The 21,665-nt window shown below is 42.1% G+C and overlaps 1 protein-coding gene across 9 annotated transcripts in view; it reads right to left on the bottom strand.

Moving 5' to 3' along the window:
• The window catches only part of ATP2B2 (ATPase plasma membrane Ca2+ transporting 2), a 414,874-nt gene that overhangs the window by 299,618 nt on the left and 93,591 nt on the right, over nt 1-21,665 (bottom strand). For 8 of the 9 annotated variants that reach the window (XM_071440030.1, XM_071440026.1, XM_071440025.1 and 5 more), the window contains exon 2: nt 13,262-13,313. The exons of the other annotated variant lie outside the window; for it this stretch is intronic. The gene's annotated coding sequence lies outside the window, so the exon portion shown is untranslated. The remainder of the gene's footprint in view (nt 1-13,261; nt 13,314-21,665) is intronic. 9 annotated transcript variants of the gene reach the window in all.

The raw sequence follows: 21,665 nt of genomic DNA, 5'->3' as shown, positions 1-21,665 counted from the left end.
GGAAAGCAGCAATTTGCTTTGGAGTGATGTAATTTTACTTAATTGCTTCTAATTAAAATTATTCTCCAAATGTAAAACAAAAATGTCTATTAATTCTCTGCATAAACTAAATTTAGGTATCAACTGAGTAGCTTATTCACAGTATTTACTATAATTACTGCAAGACTTTTGTAACTTTGATGATTTAAAAGTTTGGAGGCTTGATACCAAATAATGGTTTCTGCTGCATAAAGCAAAATAATCTTTCAAACTCCCAGTGCCTTTGTACTTTGACTGTGACTCACTAAATTTACATTGTGTGAAAGTACATGTAGGAGTAAAAGCACTTATGTATTATCAAGAAATATGACATTATAATCCCATGAAGTTACTACTTATAGAAAAAAATAAAACTGTTCCCATTCTCTTCCACACCTAAGTGTAAAGTGAATACCTTCCATTAATTTTACCTTGGATTAACTTTAGAAAGAAAAAGGACACTTAATATTTTTTGCATGTATTTTAAACTTCACTGTTAACACAAAGTTTTAAAATCAGCCATGAAACATAAAAATTGGAAATATCTTTCCAAAAAATTTAACTCATCTGAAAATAATTATTGTATTTTAAACTATCCTGTGATTTGTGTCAAATCTGACAAAAAGTTGAGGCCAAAGTTGGGGTGGAAAATGAAACAAAAAAATGTGAGATCATGCTGCAAACTTTTATATTTTAAAAAGAGACCAAATTAAGTCCAAAGACAGTTATTTTTTAATTTTTTTTCTCTTCTTTTATCTTCCTTATTCTCTCTCCACGTTTTTGCTCCCTAGATTTTCATTTGGCTCTTCAAACAGCCCAACAAAGCCAATGCAACAGGGTCAATGTGCCATTTTGAGGTGAAATTTGCTAACATGAGTAAAACCAGTACTAAATGCTATTTTCCTCCTACAGATATGCCATTTTCTTCTCCAAATTCTTTAATACTGCCAAGTCAGTGCATCACAAGAGAGCCATACCTGATTTATTCCGTGGGGAGATTGCATTATCGCCCTATGGAGCTCACCCCACTAACACCTGAGCATGGACCTCTAAGAGCAAACAGAGAATCAGGAGGAAACAACCACGCTCAGAGCTCCTCTGGCTGTTGGGAATCATGGAATGGTTTGGGTTGGAAGGGATCTTAAAGCCACCCAGTGCCACCCCTGCCATGGCAGGGACCCCTCCCACTGTCCCAGGCTGCTCCAAGCCTGTCCAGCCTGGCCCTGGGCACTGCCAGGGATGCAGGGGCAGCCCCAGCTGCTCTGGGCACCTGTGCCAGGGCCTCACAGGAAAGAGTTTCATTGTAATATCCAACCTAAATTTCCCCTCTTTCAATCTGTACCCATTCCTCCCTGTCCTGTCACTCCAGTTCCTGACAAAGAGCCCCTCTCCGGTTCCCTGTAGCTCCTTCAGACCCTGGAAAGTGCTGGGGGTGTCCACACAACCTTCTCTTCTCCAGGCTGAACAGCCCCAGCTCTCCCAGCCTGTCTCCTTAGGGGAGGTGCTGCAGCCCTCTTATCAACATCCTGGCCTTCCCCTGGACTTGTTGCTCCAACAGTTTTTATGTTGGAGGCACCATCTGAAGATACTTCCAGAACCTGGCAAACCATGGAGCATGGAAATCCAGACCCTGGCTTTGTTTTTAAATGGGGGGGGGGGGGGGGGGGGGGGGGGGAAGAAAACAGATTTCTGTTAGCCAACAATTTTGGCACTGTATTACCATCATTTTCCTCCATAAAAAAACAATTCCAAGAGCCTCCTAAGGAAGTCACAGGCTGCCACCTTTGGGCTCAGCTGTGTCACAGAAACATCAGTGCAGTGCAGAATCAGCACTTCACCATTTCAGCAAGGTGGAATCTCTCCATCAGTGCAGGGCCATTCCCTCTGCCTAATGAAGTTCAAGCCAAATAACCACCAAAGCCCAGAATGAGATTGCTGATGTCATGGCAAAGCAACAAGCAAAATAAAATGAAATGAAATTGTAGTGGCAGCAGCACGCAGGAAACAATTTCTCACAGTAATTTACTTCTTGCATCACTCTGTGGCACTGACTACATCCCTTTACTGCATGGATACCATGGGAAGCAGATGGTAACATATTTTTAACCCCAAGCTCACCAAGTCTAATAACAGGCTCTTAATTAAGAAAAAATCAGGGAAAATAGGCTTTAATAAACAAATGGGTTACATGAATATAAAATGCAGAGGGCATGTTTAAAAATTGGCCAAGATCAAAAGCAGGAACAATGAGTTAAATTACAAAAACAGTTATTAAAATGTCTGTTTTGAATATCTGAAAATAAAAACCTTGAAAATGCACTGTTCCAAGGAAAATTCTGCAGTGGCAGGAAGAGATTCCCAGTGCAACTTGAAGTTTTTTCTTAAATTCAGCAATTCACTAACAAATCATCATTAAAGCCTTGATCCCCAGGGCATCCTAAAAGCACTTTTGCAGCATTAGTAATAGGCCATTTAATTCCCCCACTTTATTTCTAATTTCTAATTAGGCTTTAATTCATCATATATCTTATCCTCTCATTGTGATAGCCTGTATTCTTAAGGAAATGGGAATTTATCTTTCTGAGCTAAAAGTTTTTACACTCAGGATTGCTGGATCATGGTGTTCCTTCTGCTTGTTTGCCATCTCCTTCAAACTACCCTAAAATAAATCTAAGTGTTTATTATTGAAATATCCTGCTTTGCCTTATCTGCTTATGCTGCTCAGCTGGCATTTTGGAAATGCAAGAATTGGTGACATTCCATGTATCACCATCTCAAACCACATCAAAAAGTCCTCTGTACCAGCAGCCTTGTCTTAAAATAACCTTGAAAAGCTTCACCATGGAACACTGATTGAACATCTGGTCCCACTGCATGTCACCCAGACAAGGGATGGTGCCAGGGGCTCCGTGTCCTGCTTGGACTTCTCCTACCTATGGATTGCTGCACTACCTGACTCTAAATTTTCTACAGGACAGGTTCTTTTATTGTCAAACTGGAAAAAAAAAAAAAAAACACACAAAAAAACCAAAAAAACCATCCCCAAATCAGCTGCTTTTCCTTGTGACTCCTACTCCATTTTCTCCTGCCCCAGGTATAAGGTTATCAGCATGCTACATCTAACTCCAAGATTTCTTTGTGATCTTAAGCAGAATAGAAGAACTGGAATGAGGGGAGAGCAAGTGGAGTAGAGCAGAACAAGGGGAGAATTGGGGTGAGCTGGGCTTAGAGGAGAGCAGAGCCGAATTCCTGCACCTGCAATGCAGCACATCCCAGCTCTGCCTCTGTGACTCCAGCAGCAGCAGGAATCTGCTCCGGGGAGAGTGATCAGCTGCACCTCAGGAATCACCCCTGCACCCACAGATTCGGCCACTGGAGAGACATTTCAGGGCCCTCCCAAGTGCCTGTGCTGGGGACAGGAGTGAGACCTCAGGAAATGCTATTCCTCTGCTTCTTTGTCAGTGGGAAGCCTGAGTTGGTACCTGATGCCAGCAGATTTTCCTGTCATGGTTCAGTTTAATTTGTTTGGTTCTACATATCAGCAAAAGATAGAGTTGAGGGGAAAAAAAATTTAAAAATTGTGTCCCTGACGTACAGCAGAGCCTGGGTGGGGCTGCCAGGTGATCCCACACTCAGACACTCATGGGAGGCTGAACAGCACTGCTGCACTGCAGGGTCTGCATTTCCTCCCAAACCCTCACAGCAACACCAGCACCCAAAATCAATCCAGTTCCCTCTGCTGATACCTTCTGAAGGAGCAGCATGCATAGATCATGCTGAGAGAGAGGCTGCTTTTCTTTAGCCTGCTGATCTCATTATAAGCAAATACAAGTACAATCTAATTTTATCAGCCACAAAACAAAGAGCATGTTTAAATTTTAACATCCAGCCAAAACCTCTTCTGCTTATAATTTGAGTTTAAACTTATACAGCATGCTCATTACCATAAACAATCTGCAAAATGGCCAGAAAACAAACTCCCCCCTTGTAATCTGCTGTCAGAAAACCACGAAGAAATAAACATTGGCATCTCAGCTTTGCTTTCGCTTTGCTCTCAAGGCTTTGGAAAGACCAGCTGAGAAGTTTTCCTTCCAAATAAACTGAAGGTTTTAAACAAATCAAAGAATGCTTCCAGATGTTTTTCTTTCAAGCATACCTTAATAAATGACCCTGAATAAAGAAAACTTCAAGGTAGATGAATAGTGTTATGGAGGATAATGAATTAAGGAAGGGCTCTAAGTATTACAAAATTATACTCATGTTTCATCTCAATTGATTTTGTCCACCTAATCAGTAAAATCAACAATAACAATTTGACTTTCTTCTTTGTGAAAGGGAACAAAATAGTATTTTAAAATATGAGATAATTTCAATTTAATAAATACTACATGTGCAGATAATGGGATTTCCATGAAAAATTCAAAGAGCATTGCTCTTCGTCATTAAATTCAAGTTAATCAGCATATTCTGCTGCAGATTCAATTAAAAACCAATATTCTAAATTTATTACTCAGTTGTAAATATCAATTTGGTTTCCAAGCAAAATAATATGAATCTGCAGTAAACAGCTCCATCATTCTGGAAGTTGTCTAAACACCAACTCCAATAGCAACAGAGAAAATAAACAAGAGAAAAGCCACGACAGCAACTTCTCCAAAATCCAGAGTACATGGTACAACATATTGTACCTTAACAAACCAAGAGAATTGACAAAACCAACAGGAACAAAGACTGCTATTTGGTTATCAAACATTACAAATTATTGTTTTAAACAGATGTTTATTTTGAATGCCATATGGGAGATGGGAAGGGTCTGTCAAAGCACAATCCTGATGGGAATCTCCTAATCAAACCTGACAGAAAACCAAATCAACAGATCGACAGCCAGGAACTGCAGATGCCTCATTTTCTTTGGAAAACCAGCCTGAAAGGAAGGGCTCACTAACAACAACCACAACATTCCCTCCAGAGGTGGTGGCAGCACCCACAAACCCCAGCACGACAATATTTGATGGGAAAGCAATGAATCCAGAGAGCAAAACCCCTAGAAAACCCATGGGGATGGGTCCAAGAGGAGCATCTGCCTCTTCTCCCCGTGTGACTGCCTCAATTCCCTCCAGGGCGTCCTGCCTGCTCAGGAGAGGAGCCCCCACAGCTCCTGGGGGAGTGAGTGACCTCCCTGGCATGGAGGGAAAAGGAAAAAAGCACAAGGATGGGCACAGAATGAAGGCAGGCTGGTAAAACCTGGTCAGCTTAGTCCTGGCTTTCCAAAGCCTAGCCCAACAGCTGCTCCAAAACTCTGCTGCCATGGGGAACAGCCAGGTTTGGCCAAGCTGGAGAGAGCAGGAGCTGAGGGAATGCCGGAGAAAGCAGGAGCTGAGAGAATGATGGGGAAAGCAGGAGCTGAGGGAAGGCTGGAGAAAGCAGGAACTGAGGGAACGATGGAGAAAGCAGGAGCTGAGGGAACAATGGAGAAAGCAGGAGCTGAGGGAACGATGGAGAAAGCAGGAACTGAGGGAACGATGGAGAAAGCAGGAGCTGAGGGAACGTTGGGGAAAGCAGGAGCTGAGGGAACGATGGAGAAAGCAGGAGCTGAGGGAAGGCTGGAGAAAGCAGGAGCTGAGGGAATGTTGGAGAAAGCAGGAGCTGAGGGAACACCATAGAAAGCAGGAGCTGAGGGAACGATGGAGAAAGCAGGAGCTGAGGGAAGGCTGGAGAAAGCAGGAGCTGAGGGAAGGCTGGAGAAAGCAGGAGCTGAGGGAACACCAGAGAAAGCAGGAGCTGAGGGAACATTGGGGAAAGCAGGAGCTGAGGGAACGTTGGAGAAAGCAGGAGCTGAGGGAATGATGGGGAAAGCAGGAGCTGAGGGAACACCAGAGAAAGCAGGAGCTGAGGGAACACCAGAGAAAGCAGGAGCTGAGGGAACGATGGAGAAAGCAGGAGCTGAGGGAACAATGGAGAAAGCAGGAGCTGAGGGAACAATGGAGAAAGCAGGAGCTGAGGGAACTATGGAGAAAGCAGGAGCTGAGGGAACAATGGAGAAAGCAGGAGCTGAGGGAACAATGGAGAGAGCAGGAGCTGAGGGAAGGCTGGAGAGAGCAGGAGCTGAGGGAACAATGGAGAAAGCAGGAGCTGAGGGAACAATGGAGAAAGCAGGAGCTGAGGGAACGATGGAGAAAGCAGGAGCTGAGGGAACGATGGAGAAAGCAGGAGCTGAGGGAACAATGGAGAGAGCAGGAGGTGAGGGAACGATGGAGAAAGCAGGAGCTGAGGGAACACCAGAGAAAGCAGGAGCTGAGGGAACATTGGGGAAAGCAGGAGCTGAGGGAACCCCGAGCTCCACAGCCTGCGGAGACAGAACCATCAGGAATGTCACTTCCAGGTCTGAAAGGTGCCCTAAGTAGTTACAGACTCCACTTTAATGTTTCCCTCTCCTCTCCCATAAGTTCCTGCTCATTATTTTCATATTTTCTGTTTGGCATATAGAAACAGGATAATACCAAGTTTGAACTAAATTTCTCCATGACTATAAAAATATATTTGATTAAACAGATGTCAGCAAAATTTTATGGAGTGAAAATTGAGTAACAGATGGTGAGGTCTGTGGAGTTCAAAGAGGCTGTATTTTATTAAGTAGGAAATTTGAGGAAAAGAATTATTTTGCTGGAAATATTGATGCAGTGTTTAGGCAAATGTAAAAGCATTCTTACTTGATAGAAAACAGTAAGTTTGAAAAAAACTTTAAATAGATGTATTCATGCCATGAACCTCACTCAGACCATTAAAAATGGGATTTTATTCTACCTTCTTTTTACTGACTACAGCACATCAAGGTTCTCAAAGAAAAATAATGGAGAAGAAAAAAACCCAGCTACCAAACCAAAGCCAACAATGACCTTGATTAAGCATCCTGAGCAAAATACATCCTTTGTATGATACACAAATATTGTGAAAACTGGGATAATAAACAGTTATACCAAGCTTACATTATAAGCATTAAACAAAATTGCAAATAATGGCTTATGTGCTGTGGGAAATGAGACAGAAGGATTATAACTCCTGAATGCCATTAATGTACCACCCCTATTCCAGCTTTACTGCTTGGAGTGGTAGAAGAACATTGCCACCAGTGGAACACAGACAGAGAGTCAATGAAATGAAAAGAACATCATAAATGTAATTATCACTGCACAATATGATTTCTCTCCCTATTCCTATGGCTCTCAAGTCTTTCCTTCAAGCTGATATTTTAAACATTTTATTACATCATTGGGAAAAAAAATTCAAAGGGCAGAAGTGGTTTCAAATTCATGACCAGGCTCCTTCTGCATCAACGAGAAAGCTCCAGGACCCTGTGGAATAGCAGTCAGGGAGCTGCCTCAGATGTCCAGGGGGAAGAATTGGAGAAATCCAACAGTTCCAGAGCACTCAGCCATGCTGAGAGCTGCCTGTTGTCCAAAGCAGCCTTGTGTTGGATCACAGGCAGGAGACCCCTGTGATTCCCCCACAGGGAGGAATCCTGAGGAGGAGATAATTGGAGCTTTCTGAGCTGACAGAGCCTCTCTGACCTGCAAGAGGCACCAGCCCCTGTGGCCAGACCTGCACCAGCACAGCCCAGCTCCATCAGAGAGCTCTGCTCCTCCCCAAATCCTGCTGGGAGCTGCTTCTGCTCTGATCTCACCCAGCCCAGCTCAGGGCTCCCGTGGATCAGAGCTGTAAGTGCTGATGCCACCAGGAGTGAAACCATCCCAAACACGTAGCAGACATCTCTGAGCTCGTGTCCTCACTTCTCAGGGACATTTCCCACCAGGTGTTGAGCTGGGCTGTCAGGGCTCCTGATGTGTGCAGCCCCAGAGCTGTGGGAGCTGCTCCACCCTCCCAGTGGGAAATGCAGCTGCTTTGTCACAGAGTGGGGCAGTGAACTGAGCCCCCCAGACTGTGAATGCACAAACAGAGCTTACAGCACACCAGTATTTATGGTTTATTAACTATGATCATGTCTTATTAGTGGGTTTAAACCTTGATACCAGCACCACAAGAAACGTTTTCCCACAAAGACTGCATTTTAGGAGAGAAACAGTCAGATAATGTTTAACAGACTGATAAAAGACCCAACTAATTCAAGCCTCCACAAAGCAAAATACCCTCCTTGAGTTTGCACTTCAGGGTTTTGAACAAGAACAAGCTCTTCAGGAGCAATGCTTAGCTTTACAACCCATCCATCCTCCCTCCCTCTCTATTGATCCATTTATCAGTCACATCCAGGTATCTTGGCTGCTTCACAGGCTCCAAATAAACACATGAGATCCTTCCTGGGTTTGTATCACTACCAGAGTAATTTAGATCACGTTTAGCACAGCCCTGCAGCCTTGCCAAGGAAGAACTGATTGGATTCAAGCACGTTGAAAGCACATATATGTTGTCTGAACTATCTTCACATGCTTTTAGACCTAGAAATCCTGTATTTAAATTAGCAGAAAAAGGAACTGTTGGAGGTGGGTGTTAATTACTCCTATTTACAGACTTTTTAGCAGTTTCCCATATTGGTTAAAACAGAAGCTGTGTCTTATTTTCAGTGATTCAAAAATCAAGGCAAGAGACAGAAATTCATCAGAAAAATCAGAGACTACTTTTCCAGAGATATAAAAGAAAATGCAGCTTACACATCTCAGGCATCAGCCTTTAGATCTCTCCTTTATCTTCCTAAGGCAAACATGATGATCAACCTATAAAAAAATTCTGAAATAGTCACCAAAAAGCCTCCTCTTAATCTTCAGCTGTTCAAGGATTCTGCAGTTTTCAAAAGAACTCTTAAGCACAAGACATTTTGGGGTTTGAAGTATTCAGTGTTAAGGGCAATGAAAATATCACTCAAAATGTTTAAAAGGGATTTCAAAGCTTGACCCAAGTTGATAACCCTGGTTAAGATTTTCATTTCTGGATATTTAAGATAAAATGGCAGAGGACTTACAGAGAGGAGAAGCCACTTTTACAGCAGCATTTTAGGTTGTGATAAGATTCCTAAATATAAATGCCCAAAGCTGATGTGCCAGAATGTTCATTGGGTATTTTTTAAAGGAAGGCACAAGGAATGATCTTAAACCTATATTTAACCTCTAGACAAGAGGCAGTTCAGCATTTAGGGAGATCTGAAGGAAGGTCTTGTTCTCATCAGATCATCTTTCTTCAGCTTTGGAGGAAGAAGAGCTAATTTCCATTCTTCCCCATTTTCTGATGTGCTTTAGGACTCATTGTGGACGTGGGAAAAGAAATTATTTGCCCTCTTGAATAGAAGGAAAGGGGAAGTGGGAGGGTCATGTCTGGAGAGAGATCTCTGCCCCCTATTCCATGTCAACGTTCTGGGGCCTCAGGGCCAAATCTGACAGCTACCAGAGAGGTTCATTGAGAAATGAAACGAGGAAAAGTACTCTTGGGGTAATCTTATGGAACCCTCTTTTTATTCCTGCAGTGAAAGGCAGGAAAAGTCCATCTAAAAATACCAAATCATTTACAAATGGAGTCAGAAAAACAACAAAAAACAAGTGTCAATATGCATAATGCTCCCCAAACTGGATGAACTCAATTAGAATAAAAACAACTTGTTAGAATCATCATTCTAAGGTGCTTTTAAATCCCTTTAAGATAATTGTTACCATACTGTAGCCAGAAGTTGCTGAGGAGCTGCCTATTGATCCCTTTCACTCACAAGTTACTGCTTAGATAAAATCTCATGCCCACTGTTGGTGCTTTTTTTCTGGTATTTTCACAGAGAATGCTAAACCCTTTTTTGATAATGATTTGGTTGACAGGAGGCTGCTCTGTGCTTTGGGAATGCCAGTGGATCCCTGAGTGGTGCCACCCTACTGACACAGGGGGGACAAGGACACAAGGAGGGAAGGGTCTCCCCAAGCACAGCCTTGCACTCAGTGTCCTCTTTAAGGCAAGCTGAAAGCAAACTGCTCCAGCTGATAACCAAAAAATAGAAACCAAACCGTTAAGGCCTGTCTGATTAATTGCTCTACTTAGCTAATTTGATAAGCCCTCCATCAGTTTTCCATGCCTCCTTCATTGGCTTGATCTACTCTGTAAATTAATCTAATTATGAACACCTGCAATCCAAAGCCCATCTCTGCAGAAGTTCAACAACTCCTATTTATACACAGTATTTCTTTAAAGGTCAGTTCTGAGCCCATCCTGCCACAAGAAGCCAAGGAAAGGGCACAGCATGGGGAATATGCAGGAGAGGAGCCACTCTGCCTCAGCAATGCTTTATTCCCTCTGTATTCAGCAACATGAACTGCATTCTACAAGAAAAACCTAATAACAATTTACAGCAGCCAAAAGATGACAAACGAGTCAAAGTCATCACAGTCCCCACATTGATCAGATCAGCCCCACACCAGGAGGGGAATAGTGCCAGCTCCAATTCAAGGTGCCATGGGATCCCCAAAGAAACCAGGGACTGCACAAGGAAAGTGCCAATTGCAACCTGATTAAACTATTTCAAAAGTTCAGCATCACCAGAGTGAGTATATGTCAGATAATAAAAAATTACCTGTGTGTTTATGGTGTAGATGTGTGGCTTATCCTTGAATCCCTGAAAAACCATTTCTATTTGCACCAGTTCTTCACACTCTGCCAATAGAATCCCATCACAAAACCTGGGCTGCAGTATTTTCAAAAGTATGGACTGGTAACTGATTTAAAACCAACTGTATTGATTGTTTTAATTGATGTCTCTGATTGCTACTTTATCCTCATTCATTATTGTGAATATAAATTAGAAACAAAAGGAAGCCCCAAGCAGTTTTATCTGGCTATAAAGATTCCTTGCCACTGGATTTGCAATTCCTTTTCACAAATTATTTTGTGGGCAGAATTTTTAATACTCTGTTTTAATCATAATTTTCTCCCTCTCAACATCATTACAGAAAGATTGAAACATCATAAAATTATTTTTTCCATCAAAATCAGAAAAAGTTATAGTTCAATTCATCTGGGGGTTCATGCTAGCCTTGATAAAATGTATTTTTAAAAGATAAACAACAACACTGTTAGACTTGCCCGACTCAAAAGCAATTTGCATTAGTAAAATTTAACTGTAAGCCCTTGAGATGCCAATGGTTTATTGTATTTGTTGTAAAAAATATTTTAGCCAAGCAATGCCAAGCTTGGGGCCTTCTGCAGGAAGTTGTGCTTCAGAGAGCATCTGCAGAGCTTGCAGGGGACCCCAAAATGAAGGACACTCCTAACCTACCTCAAAATACTGGTCCAATATTTTAAACCTGAGAATATGAGGAAGTTATTGATGGAGCCATTAACTGTCTCTCTGGGGCTCCCAGATTCATTAAATTCAGAGTCAGTTCTGGATCCTCACAGCCTTCCCAAACCTCCAGCAAGCACCTGCAGAGCTGCTCCAAATATCACCATGGACAGCACAATGTGGGGAAAAAGTCATGCATTACATGGAAAAGCTGCTGGAATGTCAGAAAAGTAGAGAAAACACCACCAAAAAAAAATATTGGCATTAAAAGTCCTGGCAGATGTTGAGCTTTTGTTCTTGCATCATCTCCCTTTGCAGAGCACTGAGTAATTAAATGTGATGAGTTGCAATGTATTTGCAAGGGTTAGGCCACAGTGTGCAGCAGCCAGCCTGCTTCTAAGTTTGTTATCAAAGCCTCAAGAATTCATCAAGGCTATTAGAACATAAATTGTACTAAATTAAGAAAGAAGAGGCTGAGAAACTGAATGCCAAGACCACAAGAACTAGATGACAGAGGACTGTGAAACACCTGGGCTGTAACCAACCATTACTCTGAGAAATGCAGGCGGAAAATGAGTAAAAAAGACAAAAGCACCAATCAAAAAGTGTGCACTTAATGGTTTGTAGAATCTAGAAATATGTGCATAATGTAAACAATAAACAACTTGTACTTCATCACATTAGTCAGCTATTCAAAAACCCTAAATTCCCCACGTTAATGATGTGCAACTGAGCAAGGGCTTGTCCTTGCCAGGATCCCAAAGCTGCCCAGGGCCCCTCAGCAGGGGAAAGGATTCCCCTGGGAGCTGGGGATGGTTGTTGACAGCCCAATGAACGTCCCAGGATGGAGCAGCTCCTCCAGGCAGCCACAGCACTCATTGGTGGCTCTCAGAAACACCAGGGAGCTCAGCTGAACGTGGCCATTGATTACCCCAACAGCCTCGTGAGGCAGATCCCAATGGAGGACTCAGCTGAGGTGAGCTGGGGAAGGAGATTAAAAATCTGTGTCCCTCGGCCACTCCTCTGCCATCCCCAATCCCATCACAGAGCTGAAGGTCCTCAAGCAGCTCAAACATCCTGAGACATATGTAAGGGAGAATTTAGGAGGTAAAAAAAAAAATTAAATGGAGAAAAAAAGAAGAAAAGAACACTGGAGCCACATGAGGATCACTTACTTCCAGTTAAAAGCATGAGGGAAAATAATCAATTTAAAAATATGTATCAGTAAACCCAGAAACACAGAAGGTGTTTGCTACCTAACCCCTCAAAAAAAAAAAAAAAAAAAAGCAGAACACAGTAGGAAACTGTTTGATAAATGGGAGGCCTAATCCCCAAAAGCTGGTTTATTTTCATATCATTATAAAAGGGGCAATTTGCTAATATTTGGAGGAGAAGGAAAAGAGAAGGAACGTGTGCTGCTGAGGAGCAGGAGGAGCAGCACAGGGGCTTCTTTTGCCTATACAAAATGAGTTTATGGAATATATTTAACTGAGTTTTTTTAAGAAGTGCCAAAAAGTTGGCAACCACAGAGAATCCCTTAGCATAGCTAAAGAGCCTGAGGGTTTGGAACCAGGACAAAATGGGATTCACTGGACCCAGGCTGGGCCTGTGGTGTTGCTGTTTGCAGATCTCCTCATGGAGAGATCTGCAGGAATTCTGATTCCTGTCAGGAATTCTGATGTCACTGATTACTTGAAACTACAAAATTGGCCCCATCCTGCCTTATCTGCAATTTTGACCATGACCACTGGAACTTTGAGGCCATTATCAGATCCTTCACAGGTTCTTAAAACCCATTTTGCACCGGATGTTGTAGAAAGCTGGAGATTTGTCACTAATTCAGCAAAAAAACAAATACTAAACTCATTTCCATGTGTTTATGAGGATTTCCAATGATTGGTTGCTAAAATAACACGATACCCCTTTGATATAATAATCCCTGGAATGACAACGTGGACAACAGGAGGAGATCAGGCTCACCATGACCATAGCGCACCAGGCGAGGAGATCTTTGTGTCACAGCATGCAAGACCTGATAAAAACAAAGAAAAAAACCTGTTTATGCTTTGGAAATTTAAACTATTATGGGTATAATGAATATGAAATCAAAGAAAAAGGCAGTTCAATCATTGAAAAGCAGCTGGTTTTATTTAAACCCAAATGTGTTTGTTGCACAATTAATAAAATTAAGGTCATCTCTTTTGTGTTATTCCATAATAGAAAATTTAAAAGTGACTCTTAAAAAAATGAAGTATAACACACCTTCAAAAAAATAAAATATTACACACCTTCCAATAGAACTGAAGCATTTAATATTGCCTAATTCCAGAAAAATCCAACTAACAATGCACACAAAAGCTATCATGCTTGTTACTACTTATAATTATTTTGTACTAGCATTCAGGTCTACAAGCATTCAACAAAACTGATAACCTCAATTTTTCTCAGAATCAAAATCTTGAGGGGAAAATGTTTACTAAATAAATACAAGCATGAATCAGGGCACATGAAAGTTTTCCTCCCTTCCTGTTGGAGATGAAAACAAACATTTCTTCCAAGAATTACATCAGGACAGACTTGCAGGTGTCACAAATCTAATGCCAGGACAAAATTTTCAGCAAAGATTCTATTTCAAGCCCTTCTGGGGGTGATTTCACATCAGCAGAGACAGAATCCTGTGTGAAGCACATTTGTCAAGACACAACTTGCCAAGCAATCAGCTCAGCAGAGCCCCTGGTGCTGCTCGGGGAATGTCTCCCTCCCAAAGCAGCAGAGTGCTGCAGGAACACAGCAGTGCCAGCCCTCCCAGAGCTTCAGCACACAGGGAGTCAACAGCAATTTCTCTCCTAACCCCTCAAAGCACTCCAGAGCATCAGAGGGATGCACAAACAGAATGGACCTCGTGCTATTAAGAGCCAAAAAGGAATTCCCAGGGACTCTGGGTTCTGCTGCACAACTGCTCGGTCAGAAATTAAAAGGACAACACGACTTCTTTGGGAGCCAAAGCTGACTTAGGGAGGTGACACATCATGAATCGAATTGAAATCTGGCCAAAAAACAACCAAACCAAGCCTAACCCACTTGACTGAAGTGCCATGTAAGCACTACAAGTGATAAAAATACCTCTCTGCCATCCTAAGCTGACAGAAGTGCTTGCAGGAGTTCCAAGGCAAACATCTTGTTCCACCACCTGGGCTACCAACATCTCTTTAGCACATTTATCCCAGAGATTCCCCATTGTGGGAATACATGAAAACAGCTAAAAACCAGAGCTCTCTCACTCTGAATTGCACACACAATGCTGGAGCTGAGCAAACAGCAAGTCCACCTTGTCCAGGAGCTGGCAATGCAATCCCTCTACTGGATACCAGTCCCAAAAATCAGCAGGTGACTGCAGGAATCAAACAGCAAACAAGGAGACACAGCAGGGGGAAATACCCAAATACCCAAAGGCTTTGGAGTACAGCAAGTCAGAACATCTCTGCCAGAGGGGATGGAAATGGTACAAAGACAATTAAATGAGTGAAAGGGGACTCCCAGCAGGGCTGGATGCAGGCAGGGATGGGAATACTTGGCTCTGTCCTGGCTAAATCCAGTTCCAACACGTAGCCTTGGAGGCCTAAGTTGTAAAATCTGTTTGTGCCCAGCATCACAGGTGTGTCCTTAAACCTTCTGCCTCATCACAGGTGTGTCCTTAAACTCCCTTTGCCTCAGCAGTAAAATTGTCCCAATTCTGTGAGATTGAATTTGTGTATAAATTCAGAGGATCACATAAAAGTGCTCAAACGCTGGGGTGATAAATTAAAATAAATGTCTCATTGGTATTCTCAATATATTTCTCTGACTCTGTAAAGATTCAACATTTTCAGCCTGGGAAGGATAACAAACCTGGAGTCCAGGAGTAATCAATGCTACTTTTAAAATGCATTTTTACTTTAATCAGGGATTACTTAAACCCCAGCCAGATCAATATTTATTTATTCTTTCATCTGGCTTTCCCAGAGTTTTAGAAAATTATAGTTGTCAAAGGTACTGCCTATTGCTGTAAAATTCCCTGTGAAGGAGTTTGATGTAAGAAAGCCAGTCACTCATGAAAAAAAATTAAAGTCATACAAAATTTATAGTTAAATAAAAACCTTTGTGCTTCATTCATTTCCCTAAATAGCTTAAACCCTTGCTGGAGCAGAAATTCAGTGTGCCTGCAAATCTGTCATTTGCTGCAGCTGCCTAAAATATGAATAACCATAAAGAAATGGATAATAAAAGAATTTGCTAGAAAGAAAAGAATCTCAGTGATTTTTAAGACTGGTTTTGATGAGGGAAAGGTTTCACCTTCCCAGAGTGAAGATGGAATCATAACAAAAATATGTAACAAAATTATAACAAAATAGATGAGTTCCCATTTCTTCAATATCCAGAAATCTGGAAGAGTCACACAGGTGGCAATGGTGGGCTCCTCATCAACAAACCCATTTCCTATGAAAAGGAAAACAGATTCTCTCTGGGGTACAAGGGCATGGGGGAAACTTTTTTAAGTATTAAAAGAAACTTCTAAAGGGGGAGGGAAACAGAAGGATCATTTCTCTGTCTGTCAGTCAGCTCTGGGATGCTCAGCTGCTGTCAAACATCCTGAGAACTTTTTATTTACTTTAAAAACAAATTCACAGATACTTTTCTTTATACTTGGGGCTGCTGGACAGATACTTTTCTTTATATCTGGCTTACAAGGTAAGGCAGAGCAGTTCCAGCCTCTCCCAGCCCAGAGCTGCAGCCCTGCCAGGTGTTTTCACACAACCAGAACCCAAAGTGACACAAGAACAGAACTGCAACAGCTCCAAGTAGAATCTGATGGTGATTGTTTGCTCCATTTTTTAAATGCTGATGACCAAGGTCTAGCAAATATTTTATCATCTCTTGAGAATTCACTGGCAATGCTGCAGTCAAACATTTTTAGTCAATTTTGTGCTGCTGAAATGGGATCATTTCCCCAGGATTCTGTGGCAATTAGGAGCAGCACTCAGTAGGGTTATTTTTAGCAAGTGCACCTCATTCACACATTTCACAGTGCTGCTCAGGGATCACTGATCTATATGCATGACTGCAGTGATAAAATCTGGCAACACTCTTTAATAACTGTTTAAACTGTTCTAGGCGTGTTTCGAGCAACGTACAATTATTCCAACACCTAAAAAGAGCTTTTCCACTTGCAGGATTTTCCACTACTCAGTATGTGCACCCTTGCAGTTGGATAGTTAAGATTTTCCATTATTTCCTTTATTTGATTTGCACCTTTTCAGCCAGTGGACAAAGAAGGTGTCCCTGCCCATGGAAGGAGGCTGGAACTGGATACTCTTAAAGGTCCCTTCCAACCCAAACTATTCTGCTCACAAAAGATACCTAAGATGGGATTTGCAAAGGCTGGAATGAGAGATTCTTATCCTGATGCACAAACTCATGAGGGTATAGCTGAAAAATATATTGTTCATCAACACACATTTATATAAATATTGAGAATGATCACCATAAGTTCTGTATGATTTTGTTAAATTTTAGTGAGCATAATGTATTTGACATGACACTGAAGAAAGCCAAAATTAAAACTGGAGCTTGGTCAGTTTTTCTGTGTTTTTCAATTTGCAACAAATTCCAGAAACATGTTCACTGCATCACCACTGAATTTCTTTCTATTTTCTAAATGTCCTCAAATGCTGCTGCTGTACAGTACCATCTCTTAAGACAAACAAAACAAATTGAATTTATCAAAATGAGCAAGGCTGGAGATTTTTCATCAAGCATAGCACTTTTGTTAATATAAAAGGTGGCAGAGCTTTGGGTGAAGCAGGTATAAATAAAAGTCAGCTGTGTTAGGACATCTCCAGGAGGAAAAGTGTCCTGCTGGCCATGCTTCCATCCTGTGCAGTGCAAGAGACCTCAAAACCCTGCTGCACTTGGCCCTGGCTTCCCAGGACAAAGTTGACTCATGTTTGAAGATGGAATGAGTGTGGCATTAGCAAAAAGCCCATCATGAACTGCCCAGCTGCAATTCAAGCTGGTGGAGAAATGAAGTCACAAGGGTTGAAAGCGAGAGACAGGACGACAGGAGAGAAACCACAGTGATACTCGGAAAATGCATCACAAATGATGCATGGAAGGAGGAGAAATCATTGTTTTTAAATTAAATGGTCATTTTGAGGGCTTTGTCTTCCCCTAAAGCCCCCTGCAGTAGTGGCACACACCTCTGCCACACCTTCAACTGCTCCCACCTTTCATAAGGGCAGCATCAGTCCAAGTTTAGCCCCCAGTGTGAAATGCATCTCATTCTCCCTATAGTTCCCCAGGATCTCAGAATCTGTAATTACAGCACAACAAAACAAACCTGACAGCCACTGTGGCAGCTCTTTTTGTCAGACAGAAAGGCAGCAAAGCCTCTCAGGGGCTGTGCCACATCCTCTGTCAGCTCTCATCGGGTGGAGAGCTGAAAATCAGCAAGGGATGGCTTCCCATGCTCTACCAAAAGATGCTCTTCTGAAGGGTTCTTTTGACTCTCAGTCAAGCCCTCACTGGAAATGGGAGCTGAGAACACTGCCTCACAGCACTCAGATTTTGGAACATGCAAACCTTTTATCAAACCTACTGACATTAAAATAAAAGTGACATCCCAGGCACCTTAAGTCACTCTTGGAGCTAGAAGAGGGTTGTAGGCACCAAACAGACAACACAGCTTTTCTGCTTGGTGATGGAAGTTCTGGATGGTTATTTCAAACCATCCCATGTGTTCTGTTTGCAGACTGAGGTGACTGATGCCCTCCCTCCACCAATGGCTGGGCTGGTGGGAACAAGGGAACAGCAGAGCTGCAGGTAAAAGCCTCCTGTGCAATGTCCCAGCAGGGCCTCTGTCCCACAGGAGTCCTGACTGACACATCCCAGTGTGCTGGGGACTTGCTCTGGGGAGCTTTGGTCAATGAAAGGGTTACTCTGATGGAGGAAAGGGGCAAAAAAAAATTTGGGGATTGGGTTTTGGCTTGGGGTTTTCTGTTGGGTGGGATTTCCCCTCTTTTTGTATTTCTTTACCTTGTCTTTATTTCAGAAGTTCAGAGTTTGGATGATAAAAAAAAGGTATTCATCACCCAAGAAACTTCAGTGACTTCAGTCCTCAAGTATTTCATACAAAGACTATTCTGTATGTTAATTTAACATAAAATACATTAATGAGCAACTCTACCAAAATCATACAATTGATCGAGACAAATTTAGGTACAGTGTGATTTAGATGTTGATCTGCACTGTCTTTGGTGTGGTTAGTGGCTTAAGATGTGCTGGTGCATCTATTTTATCCTAAGGCCATCTATTATAGATTTATAACAGGAAAAAAAAAACATATAAGGGTCTATCAGACAATAAACATTTTGTTCCCCAGAGGTATTCAGCTTCAAAATAAATAATGAAACAGGGATTTAAGATTTTAAGTTCTGGAATCAAAGCTGTGTACTTCAAAAGACTCTGGGTGATGTCCAGCCTTCATTTGCCTGCACACTGCTCATATCCCAGGAGATGGGACTTTTGTTCTTCCAAAATTGTTTTGGTTATGAGAAAATGCAGTGGCTCAAAAGGCACAGTAATAGCTTTCCCTCAGCCATATTAGACATATATTTTCTAACTATTCCCTTTATTTCTAACAAATGGGGCTGGATTTGTAGCAGAACTTGACTATCAAAGACCATGATACAATTATGACTCAGCTTATCTGCAAACTCCTTCACGGTTTGTATTTACCAGCTCTTCATAAACTGCAGTTATTGCCAATTCCTTTAATAATTTGGCTTTCTGATTCTAGGAGATGATCTGGGCCAGAAGAATCCTCAGATAATAAGTCTGTGATGTTACAGAGCTTTACAGCTGTATTCAATATGTGTGAATGTTTTCTCCCAGAGATCAGTTCAGGGATCCAATAACACTTTTGGACACTTTAGGGCTGTGCAATAAACACCCCATAAAAACTGATTCAAAACCTAATCATCTTATAAAATCTGAGAAAACATAAATCATGTTTGAAAAACAGGGGGGGCTATTAGGGAAAACCACATCCTTTCCTAGATCTGAGAGCAGGAGTCAAGAGCTGACACCATGCTGCTTTTCCAGCATTCCCAGCAGTGATCCCTCACTGCTGTCCCTGCAGAGCCCCAGGAAATGGGATTTGTGTGCCCTCCTTCAGGAACAGCAGTGCCTCCGAGGCAGAAGCTCCTCCTGGGGGATGAGCAAACCCACAAAGCAAAGAACTTGATTTAGCCCAAAATGCAAGTTGCTCACTTGTCCCAGTAAATGATGGGCTTAGTGAGCAGAGGCACCAACAGGTATCTGCTTTTAGGCAGCATTTTGGAATGAAACTGGCTCTGGGAAGGAGAGTCTATCATTCTCACTCAGTGGCCTTAAACTCAGCAGCCAGGAACAGTTCCATTATCCCAACCCTGTGGAGAAGCTGTTTCAACTCATTTATAACCCTTCAACATCTTCCCAAAGAGCAGAAGAATCACACCAGAGTCCAAATACTCTTTCCACTGTAGCCATTATGAAATAGCAAATATTTCTCTCACCACTTGCCACTGGTACTGCTGAGCTTTAATTCCTCAACTTTCTAATGAACATGGCCCCATTCTCTCCCTAATAAATGCAAATGCACTACAAGAATTTTCAAAGCACCGAACAAAACTTGATATCAATTTCTAATTAGAAATCTCTGCAGCAGCTCTGGAAATCTCAGCCTCCTCTCCGTGATTTTGTTAAAAAAAAAAAAAAATCCACGTAAGTGGTCATAGAAATGTGCATTGTATGAATGTATTTTTTTAATTTATTCATGAAGAAATATTTTTAAAGGCTGCTCAGTGACAGAGGATTTAACACAGTGTTATGCAATAACTGGTTCAACAGCTTCCCCCACCATGTACTTTTCTCTGCATGTAAATTTCTTGAAGTTATTTCTAAGGCAATAACTCGATATCAAAAGTTTAATTTCAGAGTGTGACAGATGACAAATATCTTCTCCCTATTTAAGTGCTCCCCCCACAGCACTATTCTAGTCTGTGCAGAATATAAATGACCCACTGAAGGCAAAATAAAATAAAAAAAAAGCCAAAAGCATTTCTCAAGGTTTTTCATTAAAATCCACGTTTAAGAGAGAATTAATGAGGGGGAAAGAAGTTACCCTCCCTGAATGATGCTGATCAAAGTACATTTCTTCAGAAGCTTCAAAGATTTGCTGAGCAATACATCACTCATGTCCCCTCCCAAGGAAAAGACAAATTATGTATTGAAAATTTGGGTTAGCTACAGTTCACTGTAAATACATTTATGACACTGCAACAAAGGAATGCTGCCGTGTGCACAGGAAGGAAAATTCCTGCAGCATTCCTCTTGTAAAAAGGACTGCACTGACTTTAACACCACAGTTCAGTGTGAGCTTAGGTGCTGAACTTGGCCACATCTCAAAAGCTTGCAGAGCTGCAAGGCTTGGTGTAAGAAAGATGAATCAGCCTTAAATTAAGCCCAGAGTGTGCAGTGAGGCTGTGAACCTTCTCAGAAATGCAGAGAGAGAGGTTTCAGCTCACACAGCCATCCACCGTGCCAGCAGGGACTTGGGCTTGTGCTGGTGCTTTTGCAGGTGTTAAAAAACAACAGGAATTTTCCTTTTCGTGCCTCTTTCTGCTCCTTCACTCTCAGGTGATGCACACAGGAAAAGAACTTCATTCAAGAGGAAATCTCCCTGAAGCACCAGAGACAGCTGTGTGTTTGCTCTGAGTCAAGCCCAGGAAGAAAAAGGCTCTGGGTGTGCTCCATCTCATTTTGCTGGGCAGCAGAGTGTGCATCCTGCAGTGGAAAGGGCACATCCACGGGCAAGGGCTGACCTGCAGCTCAGCTAAACAGCCTCTCCCAGGAAAGGAGCTCTAAAAACACAGATTACAGCAGTTTGCCAGATCCCCTCCATGAGCACCTCACTGGGAGTTCAGAGAATGAGCAGCATTCCCAGCATTTCCCACAAAGCTTTAACACTTCTGCTTTTTATTTTATCCATATCCCTTCCTTCAGGGGTGGGCACAAGTGCATCCAAACATCCTGGATCTGAGAGAGGGTTTAACACCTCCCTGGTCACACAGCTGGGGTTAAACTGATTTTCTGACAAAGTTCTATCTGCAAATTCATTCATTTTCTGAATTAAGGTCTTCCAAAGCATCAGCAAAGTACAGTGACAGCACTGCCAGGCAAGGTGACTTATGCAAAGATGCTTTCCAACATTTTCCCAAACTAACTTCAATGTAGTTGTGATGGCTGGTTTGCCCATCACTTATAATGAGCACACACATTAATCATTCATTACAAATTGCTATCAATT

This window comes from Agelaius tricolor, unplaced genomic scaffold (genome assembly GCF_023055355.1).
Source record: "Agelaius tricolor isolate 1412-34295 unplaced genomic scaffold, bAgeTri1.0.p SCAF_14, whole genome shotgun sequence".
NCBI lineage: Eukaryota > Metazoa > Chordata > Aves > Passeriformes > Icteridae > Agelaius > Agelaius tricolor.
This window is presented reverse-complemented; position numbering and strand designations above follow the sequence as displayed.